The sequence below is a fragment of the Vicugna pacos genome, chromosome 12, assembly GCF_048564905.1.
Source record: "Vicugna pacos chromosome 12, VicPac4, whole genome shotgun sequence".
Classification (NCBI taxonomy): Eukaryota; Metazoa; Chordata; class Mammalia; order Artiodactyla; family Camelidae; genus Vicugna; species Vicugna pacos.
The window spans coordinates 22,544,815-22,560,457 of NC_132998.1; the positions used below are offsets into that span (position 1 = coordinate 22,544,815).

The following is a 15,643-nucleotide window of genomic DNA, read 5'->3' on the forward strand; positions in this document are numbered from 1 at the left end:
GTCTGAAAGCAACCTCCCTACAGGTGGCTTTATCTTTCTTCTGATACTAACAGGTTCTCTACCACAGCAGTAACATATAAGCACACACTCTAACTTTTAAATTGTACTCTACATTTTTAAAGAAACGATACCAACATATACCATAAATTGCTTTTTTTTTTTAGTGTTTTTTGGGGGGAGGTAATTAGATTTTTAAAAACTAATTAATTAATTAATTAATTTCTTTAACAGAGGTGCTGGGGATTGAACCAAGGACCTCATGCATGCTAAACACATACACTACTACTGAGCTATACCTTCCCCTCTATACTCCACACTTTTTAGGGTCTGATTTACTGTTGTGTCGATTCTCCATAAAACCTTGTACAGTTCTTGCTCACATTCTGTAGATTATTTTAACTTTTGTCCCATGGGAAACTCTAGCATATACTTTTATTACAGCATTGTCTGCCCTGTATTGAAAAGTTTAATGAGAATCTCTCTCCCTGACAAGATGAGAAACCCTTTTAGAACAGCACCCACCTCATAACAGATGCTCAGTAAACAGTGAACAACTGTTTGTTGAATGAATGGTCGTTGTCAAAAATTTGATGTATGTTTCTCTGTCTTTTGTTTATGACAAAATGGAACTGCCGTCCAATGGAACTGTTCCATACCAGCAGGTGAAGCATTTGATTATATCAAACCAACGTCACCATCTTATAATAGCGTTATCATGGAGAAGGAACAAAACATAATTGCCATAGACAGTGAGTACATTTCTTGCTTAACTTGGCCCAAGGAACACAAGTTATCCAAAAAGGGTTGGATTTTAGTGAACTTCGCAGAGCCCTGCGTGGAAAAGAGGTGTGGGAAATGGCAATTAGGCAAGATATTGCATTTTTTTTTAACAAGTCTATAAAGCTCAAACTTCAGAGAATACTTTTGGGGATTTTAAGAAGTGTATGTGAAGGATGTTATGACATTAGATGAAGCAGAGCAAGGAGCAGAGAGAGGCTGAGATAGCCCGAGATTACTTTAACAGCCTTTGATTTAGTTTAATTGATTGAGCACAAAAAAAAAAAAAGGAGAAAAAGAATGAGGAGATGGCAAAATTGACGAATGTGAAATACTGTAGCAGAAATTACTGTAGTTTGCCTTGAGTAGGAGTGGAAAAGTCTGTTATACTAGGAAACAGTCATTTAAATGGAAAGATGGTTTTTCATGTCTTTTACGGCTTGTTGTAAATGATTAATTAAATACTCTGAGTGTTTCATTAAACGTATGCATTCCTTCCAAATTAAAGTGTGTAGAAACTCGTTATAAATAAATTCATTGGGTGAATGAAAGGAGCTTTTACTTCTAAATGAATATTACTGGCAAATTTCATTCTGTACATCGATTAAATAGACTGAATTTCTTTTAATATGCGAAACGAACAAATTATGAGGCTAACTGGTTTTCAACCTTAGCATTTTTGCATTGTTTAATGCATGTCTAAGTGACCCAGTAACTTTAAGAATTCACTACGTAAAAAGCATTTTGCTATCGAAAATAAAAGAATGGGTAAGACATGCTTCCTGCTTCACTCATTTTCTACTTTCACACTTCATGGGACAGTTTTAAGTGCCTACTGCGTGCCAAGCATTTTACTGGATGCTGCAGAGGTAATAGAAAGAAAAATAAAACTTATTTCTGCCCTCTAGCAGCTCAAAGTGACATGGGAAAGACATAATGCACAAAACAAGTTTAATATAAGACAGACTCAGGTAAGTAAGTGCTAAAATAATAAAGGTACAAAGTGCTTGGGGAGTGAAAGGAATGGAGGGATTAAGTCTGATGGGGAGGGGATCAAGAAAGGCTTCTCGGAGGAGGAAGGATTTGAGCTTGGCCTTGAGAGATGGCTGAGAATTTAACAGAAGACTGGAGCCGGGAGAAGGGGTGAGCGGAGGAGAGAGAGGGTTTGTGTGGTCTGGGTTGCTGGGTTGCTCTATAGGGAGGTTTAAGTGTTTCTCTGGGTAATTTTGAACTGTCACATGGAAGAGACATGTCACCCAGAAAATACACAGATCAACTAAAAACTGGTGTGCAAATATAGCCACGCAGCTTCAGAGAGGGAAGCCATGTCAGGCTGGGATGTGGGCTACACAAGTGACAGGGATTAGACATTGAGCAGGTCAGCACTTTTTGATTAATAAGCTCATTCTTCCTACACATTGACTCCTGGGCCTAAAAGGAACCTCAGGAAGTTATCTAGGTCACCCCCTACTGTGATGTTTTTCTCCGTTGTTCCTGTAGCCTTGGCCCTATAGCATGAGCCCTTCCAGGGCTGAGGCCTCTGGGTTCTGCATGAGGACCAGTACAATAAAATACAGCGGTGGCTTCAGCAGAACCAGCCTCGTCATGCATGTTTTGTAGCTGTGTTGGTAACGTGTGGGGAGGGAGGCAAGGGTCTGTGGGTCTCTCAGGGTTGTCTTTTCAGTCCGTGGCCGTCATGGGGACTCCTCCTGCTTGAGACGAAAGCTGATCACTGGACAGACTCATGCTCGTTTCGTACAGCCCAGCCGTAAGAAAGGTCATCCCAACCAAGCTACCAGTTAGAAGTGTAAAGTTATAGGATATGAGAGCTAGAAGAGCTATTAGGAATAATCTAGTCCAGTCCCTCAGTCTTCACTTTACAGCAGAGAAAAGTGATTTGTCTGAAGTCACACAATTAATGATTGGCTTACCTGAGCTAGAACGAAAATGCAAATCTCTAGACTTCCTGTCTTTCAGATCAGTTTCTTTCCCCTGCACTGTACTGCCTTCTTTATTTGCATCTATGGATGAGTGAGTGAGTGTGTGTGTGCACATGTATGTGCATATTTCCAAGATTTCAGTTTAACACATTTAGTAGAATCCCAAAGAATAATGTATGCTAAGCAAAAGAAGTAAACTGCATTGGATCCAAACCCTCTCACTTGGAATAACATTAGAATCCTGGGAATTTATTGAGATGCAAGAAAGCTCAGCCCCCAGGACTTGCAGTGTAAACACTATGGCTAATTTGTTGAAGTGAGATACCATTGATGATTCTCTCTGCCTCGAGAGATGACAGGGCTCCTGATAGAACAAAGCAGATTGTTGTAGCAGGCTGCAAAAAGTGATCAGGAAAAGAGAAGACATTTTACTGAGACAGATAATCTTTCTTAAAGAACAGTTGAAGGAAAAAAAGACAACTTAAAAGGAATGTCTCCCATAAACTTTGCCTTTCAGCGGATAACCATTTCGGCAGCTCTGCCTTTGCCTCCAGGATGTTGGACAATAACCTGGAGAGAGACTCGGCAAAGCCAGTACATCAGTTCTGCAAAAGCAGTTCTAGGAACACTGAACGGGATACCATAGCATCCTGGACTCTTGACCCAAGCATTTGCTCTGTCAAAGTTAGACAAGAAAAACATGCTTACTTTCTAGTCACTTGGTTTTTGGTTTTGTTTTTTTAAAGGTTAGTCTTATAAACAAAAAGGATACTCTGCTTTCCACTCATTTTTGTATCAAAGAAAAATGTTCACAAGTCTTTCTGCAGAATAACCTGTACTGCCTGCAGGAGTTGTATCCTTTCGATGTGGTTCAGTTTGGGCTGTCCCTTTTCTTTCCATTTCCTTTTTAAATTCTATTTATAATAAGCACAATAAATCAGTTGCATAGAATATTTTTTTATCCTTTAAAAAGCTCTTAATTGTTTCTGTCCATCAGTAAAGTATTTCATTGCCACGTAATAACTTTTTCTTCTGCTTCTACATAAGAATGGCTAATCTGATGTTAGAGCAGAAAGATATCTTAGCAACCGCCTACTGGGATGCCCTCATTTTCTGGATGCAGGATCATCCAGGGGTGACTAGACTTCCCATGGCTAGGGGACACAGTCGGCGGGGACACAGTCGGCTATGACTCACTTTTCTGCTTTCACTACAAAATCGTTTTACGTCTGTTAGTATCATACCTTAAATCATATTTCCCTTAGGAAATGTGCCTCAATTTAGGTTTATCAGTGCTTTAAGAAAAACTAGGAAATGCCTTCTAATTCCAATTTTAATGGAAGGTGGAATTTTTTTTTTCCCATTTGAAATTCCATCAAGGAGAGCCATGATTATTACATCTGTTGTATTTATTTGTGACGATATTGGTCAGATTTTTAATGTGCTAATTCTGGGGAACAAGCACCCCCCAAATCTCAGTGGTTTATCATAAGAGCAACAAATATTAACTTTTTGCTCATGAGTCTATGGATTGGCAGGCGGTTCAGTTTCAGGCTGTGGGTTGGTTTCAGGGTTGCTCCCCTTGTCTCTCATTCTGGGACCGATGGCTGACTGGGACTTGCTCATTGCACGGCAGATGGCAAAAGTCCAGGACAAGCCCGGCCACGCAGGCGCAATGCAAGTCTCTGCTCAAAACACATCTGATCACTTTCCACTGGCCAAAGTGAGTGACAAGGCAAAGCCCACGTCAGAGATAAATGTCCCACCAGCTTTACCAAGAGGTACTGTAGAGTTACATGGCAAGCGGTATGGAACCAGAATGTTTTCCAAGGTGAGAGCAGAAAACTGAGATGAGCATTCCAATCTGCCACTGCGACAACTGAAAATAGAAAGGGAATATTACTTCTCTCCAGAATCAGAAATTACACTACTGAGTTCTCCAAAAGGCACAGAATAAGACAAAGCCTTATTTGAAATTTAATTTTCTAAATGCCTTTACTTTTCCTGTATTATCTGGCACAGAATAGATTATCTGGATATTCAATAAATATTTGAGGGATTAAAAAAAATACTGTGCTCACTAAGGAATTGCTTCTTTTATAACATTAGTTCTGGTTCCCACAAATGTTCCCCATCTCAGCTCAAATGTCTGCTCTTTGGGGAAGTCCTCCCAGACCACCCAGTCTTTCTCTATCATGTCACCCTTCATAGAACTTACCACTCTGCTCAATTAGATTGTTAATTTATTTGTGCACCTGACGGTTGTCTGTTTCCTACCACTAGAACGAAAGCCTCATCGCAACAGAGACTTTGCTGATGCAGCTGAAGCGCCTGGAACGGTGTCTGATGTACGGTAGGTGCTCAGAAAGTATTGGCCAAATAAATGATGGCTGAGGCCCATGCCTTCTCAGAGACTAGGGGTTGCTAGGAAGAAACTGGAAAGGGCCCCGTGTCACTGAGTGCTGCGGAGGTGGTGGTGTGGGGATGGGAATTTGTGGCTTCACAGCAAAGTGAAAATGGAAAGGAAATGTGGGGTCAGAGGAATGTGTTTTTTTTTTTCTGCTGTAGCATTATAACTGGGTCTGACCCCAGATTTTGGTCTCCTAGACATCTCAGATCCACCTTCTTTATCTGCATCTGCTAGGTTCCCTGATTGCAAGCTACAGAAACCCATGCCGGAACATTTAAAAGATAACAAGAAAGAAAAGAATTGAAAGGTTAAGGAGTAGCTCCTTAGTGAAAACAAAAGAACTAGGTTTTAGTACAGGAACAGCTTCGCAGATTTGAGGCAATCGATGGACACTTCCATCAGGCCACTGAGGCTGAGATAGAAGAATTGATGCAATTTTCACTTTTTGACTCTTTATTCACGTTTCAATTTCTAGGGTAAGAATGTCTGATACATTCTTATGCCTGGATCCAGGCATGGAGGGAGCCCCCACCATCGTAAACCCAGTGGACTGTTATCAGAAGAACAGGTAACGAATACTGGACAGGCAAATGCAACAGCTGTCCATTCCATTCCGTAAAAATATCACAGGCGAGGTGTTTCATTTTAGAGGGTTATAATCTAGTTTGCAAGGAAATATAGAGGTCACTTATCTCAGTGAAGGAAATGCATTACTGCTGGGAAAATAAGGCATCCTTCCTGTTAACCATGAGAAGCTAACAGATTTATTCCTAGACCTGCATGTTCTCGCTGGAGGCCAATTTTAAGATCCGTGTCTCTCATCTTCAGCAAACTGCCAGCTGGAACAGGACCTCGCCTACCTTCACAAGGGCACTGCTGATCCCTGACCACAGGATTTCCTCTGCTCTCACCCTCTCCAGATTTAACAGTAACTTGGGCAACAAATTTAAGTGTTACATAAAATAACTCTAACCACAAGCCTCAGGTAATTTACAATCAATTCCTCTAGTGTGTGTAAGTATTCGTGTGTGCGCGTGCGCATGCGCGCACGCACGTGGTAGGTGGGAGTGATCGGCGAGGGGGAAAATGGTAGAAAAGGGGAAGGAGAAGAAGACGTGGGGATATAGGCTCAACAATGGGAAAGCAAAGAGGATGTTCCCACAGTGAAGACATATTCTTTCCCCCAGAGTGAATGGATGTTAGGGCGATTTGCCCAGTTGGGGCTAAAAGATTCTGAACAGTAAGTGAAGCCTGATCATATAAATGAAGATTCATACTTTGCCAGTTGATACACGATGTAATTTATGGGCTTATGTATTTCTTCCACGAACTTTTACTGTGCCTGCACTTGCCCTCAGCAAGAGTGAGTCATGCTGATGTGCTTCCAGCCCTCATGGAGCTGACAGTGGCAGGTGGAAATAACAGCGAAGACCTGCAAGAGCAGTCCTGGTCGGGAGGGTGCAGGGTGTTGAGGCTGCCACGGGCTCCCGGCAAAGCAAAAGTACCCCAGGGCTTCTAAAGGAAACTGGGCTTCGAGGAAAGAGAACTCAACAGTTGCCAGTGGAGGTATGAGAATGTACTCAGAAAACGAAGGGTCCTGAACCAAGAGAAAGAGGAGCCACAGGGTCCTCGTGAGAACAATCGAGAATGAGCAACTGGAAACGGATAACAGCTCAGATCAAAGCCACAGCGGGAGGCAGGGCTGCAGGAAGGAAGGAGCTCTTCCTGCGAGAATCTGGAGCCTGGTGGGGAGGACCAGGAGGAGGGCCAGGTTTTGTGGAGCCCAAAGCAAAATTCAATTCTGGGGACTGACTCTCTTTAAAGAAGAAGAAGAATATGAAATTGTAAATAGAAACTCAGGTTTGAAAGGGAGTACTTATTTAGAAAGTGGAATCGCCAGGCATTACACATTTTTAGAAGGTGGCAAATACCTCAGACTTTGCAAAATCCAGAAAAATAAAATAGTGGTCCTCCTTGACGCATTTCTGTATTTGTTTTAATAATTTTTCTTTTTTGGCTGTATTTTTTTGGTCATTCATTTCTTCAAATGAAAACGACTTTGTAACATAATTCTCTATAGAGAGAACAGAAAAATAATTCAGTCTTTCGTCTGTACGTTTCCGACCTTGTTTCTCCTCCACAATTCACAGGCTTCCAGTGCCTGGAGGGCGTGTTGTCGGGCATATTCTTATCACGATAGGATCTCCGGTCACGCCCCTTTGTGCTAGCACCCCAGTATTTCCAGGAACATTGCTGGAAGCCATTTCAGCACCGAGAAAGCCAGAAATTGCTTAACTCCATGAGGAAGTGCCTGTGAACCACAAAAACATACCCCACTAAATCCAAATTAAACTCAACGTTCCCTTAGCTGACTGCCAGCGATGCCCACGGCCACTCTAACGCCATGGACTCCAGGGGAAGGCGAACTGCTGCTCTTTCATGAATTTCATTATCCGCACGACCGTTTGAACATGGTGTACGGGCCCCTCTCAAGGCCCTGGAAGGTAACCATGTAAGTGAAGGACTTTGAATTTGTCAGACCCTGGAGTGGGCCTGGGTATTCAAGAAACCTCTGAATAATGCCTCCATATGCAAAACAAACAAAGAACAGAAAACTTATGTCTATGAGTCTATTTCTGTTTTGTAAATAATAGAAAACAAACTTATGGTTACCAAAGGGGGAAGGGGAGGAAGAGATAAATTAGGAATTTGGGCTTAACAGATACAGATACACACTACCATATATAAAATAGATAACAAGGACCTACTGTATAGCGCAGGGAACTATATTCAATATCTTGTAGTAACCTGTAATGGGAGAGAATCTGAAAAATAATATATGTATGTATCTATATATATGGATATATATATGTGTGTACAACTGAAGCACTCTGCTATTCACCTGAAATACCTGAAACATTGTAAATCAACTATACTTCAATAAACAAAATTTTTTCAATTGTCAAATTCTGAACCCCACTCAGAGCAATCAAATTAAACCCATTGATAATAGGGCCCAGGCTCGGTGTAAAAAAACCAAAACCAAAACTTAGAAAAAAGGAACTGTAATCCAAAGTGTTTATTTAGTTCTGGGAAACAGGCCTACCACCTCAAGGGGAAGGGGAAAGAATGCGTTTTCAGGAAGGCTCATGGGGTCTCAGCCCGCGCGCAGATTGGCGGGGGCGTCTGCACTTGTAAGCTGGCACAACTGTACATACCCTGTTCCCAGGGACCCCGTACTGGTTATCTGTTGCTGCATAAGAAATTACTCCAAAGTGCGCCTGAAACAGCGACAGACATGCATGATCACACAGAGTTTCTGAGGGTTAGGTACTTGGGGGCTCTTAGCTGGGTGGCTCTGGCTCGGGGTCTGCCAGGAGGTTGCAGTCACGACGGCAGCTGGGACTAGCCCCTTGAAGGTCTCACTGAGGCCAGCGGCTCATGTCATTCTCGTGTCTGGCATGTTAGTGCTGGTCGTTGACAAGAGGCCTCGGTTCTGCACCTCATGGACCTCTCCGCAGGGCCTCTCGCGTGTCCCCTGACGTGGCAGCTGCCTTCCTCCAGAGTGAGGGAGCCAAGAGGTAAGGGGAACGTCTCCATGTCTTTCATGACCGAGTCTCAGAGTGACACTCTGACATTTCTGAAACATCCAACTGGTCACACTGCTCAGCTCTATGGGAGGGAGCGGACGACACAGGGTGTGAACAGGAGGAGGTGGGGCTCAGGAGGGCCATCTTGGGGGCTGGCTTCCTCAGACTTTTCACACTGTGGTGCAGGTTAATTTTGTACAGCTGCAGGCCGAAATGTAGAAATGCTGTCCTGGCAAAAGTCGGTAAAGGCCCAGGATCCCAGGAATTTGTGTGTGCGTGTATGGGTAAGGGGTGGGTGTGGGGGGTCTCCAGATGTAACCACTGGCAGGATTCCGACTCACAAGCTGCAAAGAAATTTAGTGGCTTGGTTTCACAGATGAGCCTCTTGGACATGGAAAAGGAAGATGAATCCCCGAAGGGACACAATGCCAGTCAGATTCAGAGACGGGATTAGAACCCAGGTCTCCTGAATAATTCTAACCATAGTGATAATAATTTAAATACCTGAGTATTTTCCTCTCTACCAAGCACTCGCCTAAGTTTTATATGGACATCACCTCATATTTGCAATACCAAGGAAACGGAGGCACCCAGAGGTCTAGCAAATTGTTCAAGGTCATACAAGAAGTAAGGGCAGAGCTGGCATTTCAGACAAAGGCTATCCGGTGCCCCAAACCCCTTTCTTCACCCTCACACCACACTTTCCCAGGCCTTCTCTTCTTTTAAGCCTGTCAAGTTACCACCTTCCTTTAATCCATCACCCCATCCTCCCCACCATACTTTGTTCCCAAGGAGGAGACTTCCATTTGGGACTACCCCATGGGGAGCTGCTTTAGAAATTACTTGATGTAAGTGGGAACACAATGAAAACCTAAGAAGTGGAACTCAGAATTCAAAATTGGATTCTAAACATTCTGGACACATGAGGTCAACTTGTCTGTATTCTATGGAAGTTTAGACTTACATTTTCAAAGTGAAACTTCAGAGTCCAATCTTCACCCAGCCAAGGCCCTCCCAGGCCAAGGACTCTGAGGCACAACAGTCAACACTAATAAAGCCCTCACTACGTGCTGGCCATTGTTCTAAGCGTTCTAGCTAGGCTGACTCACTGTAATCTTTACAGTAGTCTCATGATGTAAGTGTGCTATTGTTATCTCCTTTTAATGTAATTTATCTGCACAGTTAAGTGAGTGGTCATTCTAGGATTTGAACACAGAAAAATTGGCTCCAGAGTTCATCCTCTTAAGCGATGTGCTACATCTTTGTCTTTTTTCCTTCTAGCCTGTCCTTGGGTTGGGGTGGCTGTCAGCAGAGTCTGAGCTTTGATCCTCATGCTGGTCAACATTCATCGATAAGCATCTGCTATGGGGAGGTACTGTGCTGAGAGCTCTTTATAAACTGGTTGAAGAAAACAGACATGGGTCTTGCCTTCCCTGAGTTTGTGCTCTCGTGGAAGCAACAGACATTAAAGTAATAAACATATGTATTTAAAATTAGCAAGTCAGTAACTTTATGTGAGTTCCCTTGTGTGTTACTTGTTGCTTTACTCTTGCTGATTTTACTATTTTCTCATTATCTTTAATTTTTGTCAATTTGGTCACTATGTGCCTCTTTGGGTTAATCCTATGGGGAACTCTCTGCACTTTCTGGGCTTGGGTGACTGTTTCCTTTCCCAAGTTAGGAAAGTTTTCTGCTATTACCTCTTCAAATATTTTCTCAAGTCCTTTCTTCTCTTTCTGGGACCCCTATAATGTTTCGTAGATTATATGTGGAATCTTAAAAAAAAAAGGACACAAATGAGCTTAACACTTATCTACAAAACAGAAACAGACTCATAGACATGGAGAACAAACTTATGGCTACCACGGGGTAAAGGGGGTGGGAAGCAATAAATTGGGAGTTCGAAATTTGTACCTCTTGGGGAGTGATGGAAATGTTAGCTATCTGGACTATGGTGGTAGTTTCATAGGTGTACACATCTATCAAAATTAATCAAATTGTACATCTGAAATATGTGTAGTTTACTGTACAGAAATTATACCACGATAAAGTTTTTTTTAATTAAAAAAATAAAATTAGTTAAGTCAATAAATAAGGATAGAGCTTTAAGTTGTATTGCATGTTAGGAAAGAAGCAAACACGGTGCTCTAAAAGACAAACCCGAGAGGGTCTACTTGGACGTGCAGTTGGGAAAGTCCACCTCTAACTCTGAAGCTGTATCTAAGTGATTCAAAGGCTGAAAATGAGGTAAGGGAAGAGGCACTCCAGTTGAGCATGGAAGGCATAACACATTCTTTCATTCTTACCCCTTCCATAAACCCTGCCCAAATTGAGTATTAGAAGAATCAACCAGAAAGAAACTCAGAAGGACCACGAGAATGAGCGAAGAGGGAGATCATTATAGTTGCAAAGAGTGAACCCATTTTTGGAAGATAAAAAGTGGAAGGAGGTGTTTGCAAAACTAAGAATACAAAATACCACGTGCTTGCAGAGGGGATGTCATTGTTAAAGAAGCCAGGTCACAGCACTGACTCCCCAGAAAAGGGTCAGGAATTGAAGGCACCTAACATGTGGCCTAAAAGGGGTGGGAGTACAGGAGGGAATCAGAATGGTCTGAGAGTCAGTGTAAAGCACACTTAGACCCCCAGATTCTCTCCTCCATTTCGCCTGTCCAGGCAACTGTCTCTCCCTCATTCTGCCAGGATTCCAGACGATTTTTTTCCCATGGAAAGTCTGAGTGGCTTCACCCAATTTGTCAGGCCCAGGGTTAGCAGGGGAGAGATACATGGAAACAAGGGTTTAAGCACAAACCTACGTATTGGAGCATGATTCCTACTCCTCCCAGCCTCCTAACTCTCTGGGTCTGGGTTATGACCCTGTGGCATCTTCTGACAGTTTTAAATTGGGTTCTGTTATTCCTTTCATTAAAATGATACACACACGCACAAAGACATTTTTTTTTTTAAGAGCAGAGGAAAGGCATTCCTGGCAGAGGGAACGGCATGTGTGAAGGTCCCGATTGGTGCTTTAGGGACCAGAGAGGAGAGGTCCCTGTGATGGAGAGGAGGAGGTCTGGGAGGTGGGGTTAGAGCGAGAGCAGGGCCAGCTGCTGCGGGACCTTGTGTGCCATCAAAAGGAGTCTGGGTTTTCTTTGAAATGCAGCCATGAAGGGGTTTTAAGCCATGGGTAACATGAGCTTATTTAGGTTTAAAGAGTTACTCTGGTTGTATAAAGAATAGATTGTCACATCTTTAGCTAGGCCTTCTCATGAAAAATTATGTATCCTCGTACTTTCGAGCGGAAAGGACCTTCAAGATCATTTAGTCCAACCCTTCCTTTTAAAAGATAAGCAAACCAAGACACAGAAAATTTATGATTTGCCCAAGGTCATATAGCTAATAACTGTGTGAGGCTTTTAAACCAGGAGTTGGAGGGTGATAGATTATACTTTTAAGAAATCATTCTACTCTCTATTTCCTTTGGCCAGAAGTGATGTCTCCCTTTTCTGAACTTTCATCTCACCTTATTTTTCTCTCCTGTGGTACTTACTCATTTATTACCTTGATCATAGTTCTTTGTGTTCACATCTCGTCTTATCTCCTTTATGAGACTGTAAAAGCCGTCTCTGGAGAGCAGGAGGTATGGTCTGTACCTAACGTGTCTCCACAGGGCTTTGCACATGGTAGGTGTTCAATCGGCATCTGTTGAATGGATGGATGGATGGATGAATGGATGGATGAGTGAATGAATCCTCCATATGCTAGAAATAAAACAGAGTATCCACTGACCGGTTATGCATGTGTAGATTTTTACTCACACTGATTTACCATTCTAGGTTACCTCCTAGCTATGTTTTCATTCATTTTCTTTAATATGAACATATTGGAAAGTGGTCATTTTTTTATTAGATGAAATGAGGTGGCCTAGAAAAATGTCATATTTCTAAGTCAGGCAATTCCTTCTCCCTAGATTATCAGAAGGGAGAGCCTCTCCTCGCTCACTCTGCTGGCTGGGTTTATACATTCTTTCTCAATACATGATCCCTGGGGAGTTTATTTCTTACTGGATTTTTTTTTCCAAGATATAGTTGAGACTGCCCATAAGAAACTAATCAAGTGTCCAGGGTAAAACAGTGATATCACAAAGAGAGGAAATATGTTTTGCCTAAGGTAATAAAAAAAAAATGCTGGGTTGTACCTATGCCCTCTCCAGCCGAGAAATATACAAACATCGGTGAAAACTAACACTGCCAATAGTGGAGAAGGCCCCTAAGGGAGATTCGGGAGCCCTGATTATGTCCCTGCCTTCAATTTTGACTTGTTGAATGGCTCCGCTAACTCATGGGATCGCTGGCTCTCTCTGTCTCCTCTTCTTGGTATCCTCATCCATAAAAGAGAGATGAAAATATTTGCAGCAATTGGTCATGGGTCCAGTTTCTGCTACAACTCCCTGACCTATTAATTCTGTCAAAAATAAAATCAGTCAGACTGGCCTTGGGGGGAAGCAGTTACATTTTTGGACTCACCAATTTGGCATCCTACACTTACATATGCAGGCCGATGCTGAGAATCTTTGCCTGCGATGAAGTTGTACACTGTACGTTGGCTTCCCGAGTGAAGAAACGAGTTCCAGGGCGTGGGGCTTTCGATGATCTAAGATCTCCACTAAGGCAATAGGCATTCCGAAGACAAACATGACTCATCGTGCATGGGATCTCAATCAACTGTTCACAAACTTCGGTTTGAGGGTTGGGGAGGTCTGGAAAAGATTCTCGGGGAAGGCTTAATTCAGAAGGGTACAGACTGTTTCCTTTGTGAAGTGACACACGTCAGGGTTGTGAAACAGTGGAAACTGGAGACGAGCGCCTTGTGTCAGGTCTCATGGAGACACCCTGCTGCCCCAGCCACAGACATCTGCTTTTCCCTCCGGTGCCCCAGCATGACAATGAAGCCACTGTGCTCAGACTTCTTCTGCCACTTCATCATATCCGTTAGCCATTGCTGTGAAATAAACCATCCTAACAGAGTGAGGTTTAGGGTCGCAACATTTTATTGTTATTTGCTCATGACTCTGTAATTTGAGTGGGGCTCAGCAGGGTGATTCTTCTGCTGGTCTTGCCTGGGGTCACACAGCCAGGTGCTGTCATCTGGAATCTCAGACTGGGCTGGAACATCCGGAATGACATCACTTAGATTCATGAACCTCAGCTGGGACGGCTGGAACAGCTGGGGGCTGGCTGGGCATTTCTCTCGGTCTCTCTCTTTCTCTCCAGGTTTCTCCAAGCAGAGTAGATGAACTTCATGACATGGGGCTCATGGCTCCCCAAATCACAAAAGCAGAAGCTGCCAGGCCTTCTGAAGGCTCATGCCTAGAACAACCACAATGTCAACTTTGTGGTGTCCTACAGGTGAAAGCAAATCACATTTCACCCCAGACTCAAGGAGAGAGGACATAGATTCTACATCTTCATGTAAGGAGTGGCAAAGGATCTCTGGCTGTCTTTAATCCATCACAAACCACAATTCTGTAGTCAGGTTTTGTGGAATAGAGCAGTGTCTTGTTACCTGCTTATTCTGCCACCACCAGCTACAAACACCTCCTGTTTCCTATTTGGATGTTCCACTTTTACATGAAGCCTCCACTCCAGGAGTCTGTGTGCTGCTTCCACGTCTCTGCCACCACCAGCCAACTTCTCTCTATCACTTTATTTCCACCTTATAGTTTCTTATTTTTCGTGGGCTCTGCTGCTTCCTGGTATTACCACCTTGTGGCTTCTGCAGCTACAAAAGTTAGTAGTGTGTAGAACAGAGTTAACATAGCCGTCCTGAGTCTGCTAACCTTAAGAAGATCTGCTGGCAAGGTTGATCCTGGACTGGCATCTGGAAAGTTGGATTTGTTGGGTTTCTTCAGAGAAACAGAACCAAAAAGATACGTGTGTGTATATATAGACAGAAAGAGATATATCATAAGGACTGGACTCATGTGAGTATGGAGGGTGACAAGTCTAAAATCTGCAACGTGTGCCAGTAGGCTGGAGCTCCAGGAGTGCTGAAGTCCAAAGGTAGTCTGCTTGAGAGTTCCCTTTTACTGGAGAGGCCAAACTTTTTGTCCTATTTAAGCCTTCAACTGATTGGATGAGGCCCACCCATATTATGGAAGTCAGTCCACTTACTCAGAATTCATGCATTTAAATGTTAATCTCATCCAAAAGCACCCTCCAAGTTGACCCTTAAAATTCACCATCACAGGAGGGTTCCCACAATCCACAGAACTGATAAGACTGACTCACCGTGCCTACACTGTTTGTATGACCAATGTGGTTCATGCCGAACAACTGCTTTTATCATTCCCACAAAGAATTTAAAAAAGGAATTCCCAATCTGGAATTCAATTACATGCTTGGTGGAGAGTGCCTACGTGATCCGCTGTTAGTAAAAGCCCTGGGCACCCAGTCTCTAATGAGCACCCCTGGCGGACAGCAATTCTCATGTGTTGTCATTCCTTTGTCACTGGAGGAATGAAGCACATCCTATGTGACTCCACTGGGAGAGGACTCTTGGAAGCTTGTGCCTGGCTTCCTCCAGGGTTTGCCCTGTGACTTTTTCCTTTTGCTGATTTTGCTTTGTATCCTTCTGCTATAATAAATCTTATTTATGACTATGACTCTATGCTGAGTCCTGTGAGTTTTCCTAGCAAATCACCGAACCTGCAGGAGGTCCTAGGGGGCCCTAACACAAACAGGAAATGGAAAAGTTATATCATTTGCATTGGTCTGTCCCAAATTGTTAATATAATGGAAACAAAGAAGGAAATTATGTCACCTATTAAAGGTCTTACATGAGTGTGCACTATGCTCCATAACACGATGTGTTCAGGGGAGATGTCAGGACCACAAATGAGTGACCAAGACTTCCTAGGGGGGCAGG

At 43.1% G+C, this 15,643-nt stretch overlaps 2 long non-coding RNA genes across 3 annotated transcripts in view; one reads left to right on the forward strand and one right to left on the reverse strand.

Annotated features, from left to right (window-relative positions):
* Positions 1 to 15,643, reverse strand: part of LOC116282633 (uncharacterized) — a 199,368-nt gene that overhangs the window by 37,551 nt on the left and 146,174 nt on the right. The window contains exon 3 of one of the 2 annotated variants that reach the window (XR_012078427.1): positions 12,272 to 12,418. The exons of the other annotated variant lie outside the window; for it this stretch is intronic. This is a non-coding gene — a long non-coding RNA (uncharacterized lncRNA). Of the gene's footprint in view, positions 1 to 12,271; positions 12,419 to 15,643 lie in introns of those variants that run through there. 2 annotated transcript variants of the gene reach the window in all.
* On the forward strand, positions 9,694 to 10,213 carry LOC140700440 (uncharacterized). The gene is made up of 2 exons (XR_012078833.1): positions 9,694 to 9,852; positions 9,999 to 10,213. It is a non-coding gene; the product is annotated as an uncharacterized lncRNA (long non-coding RNA).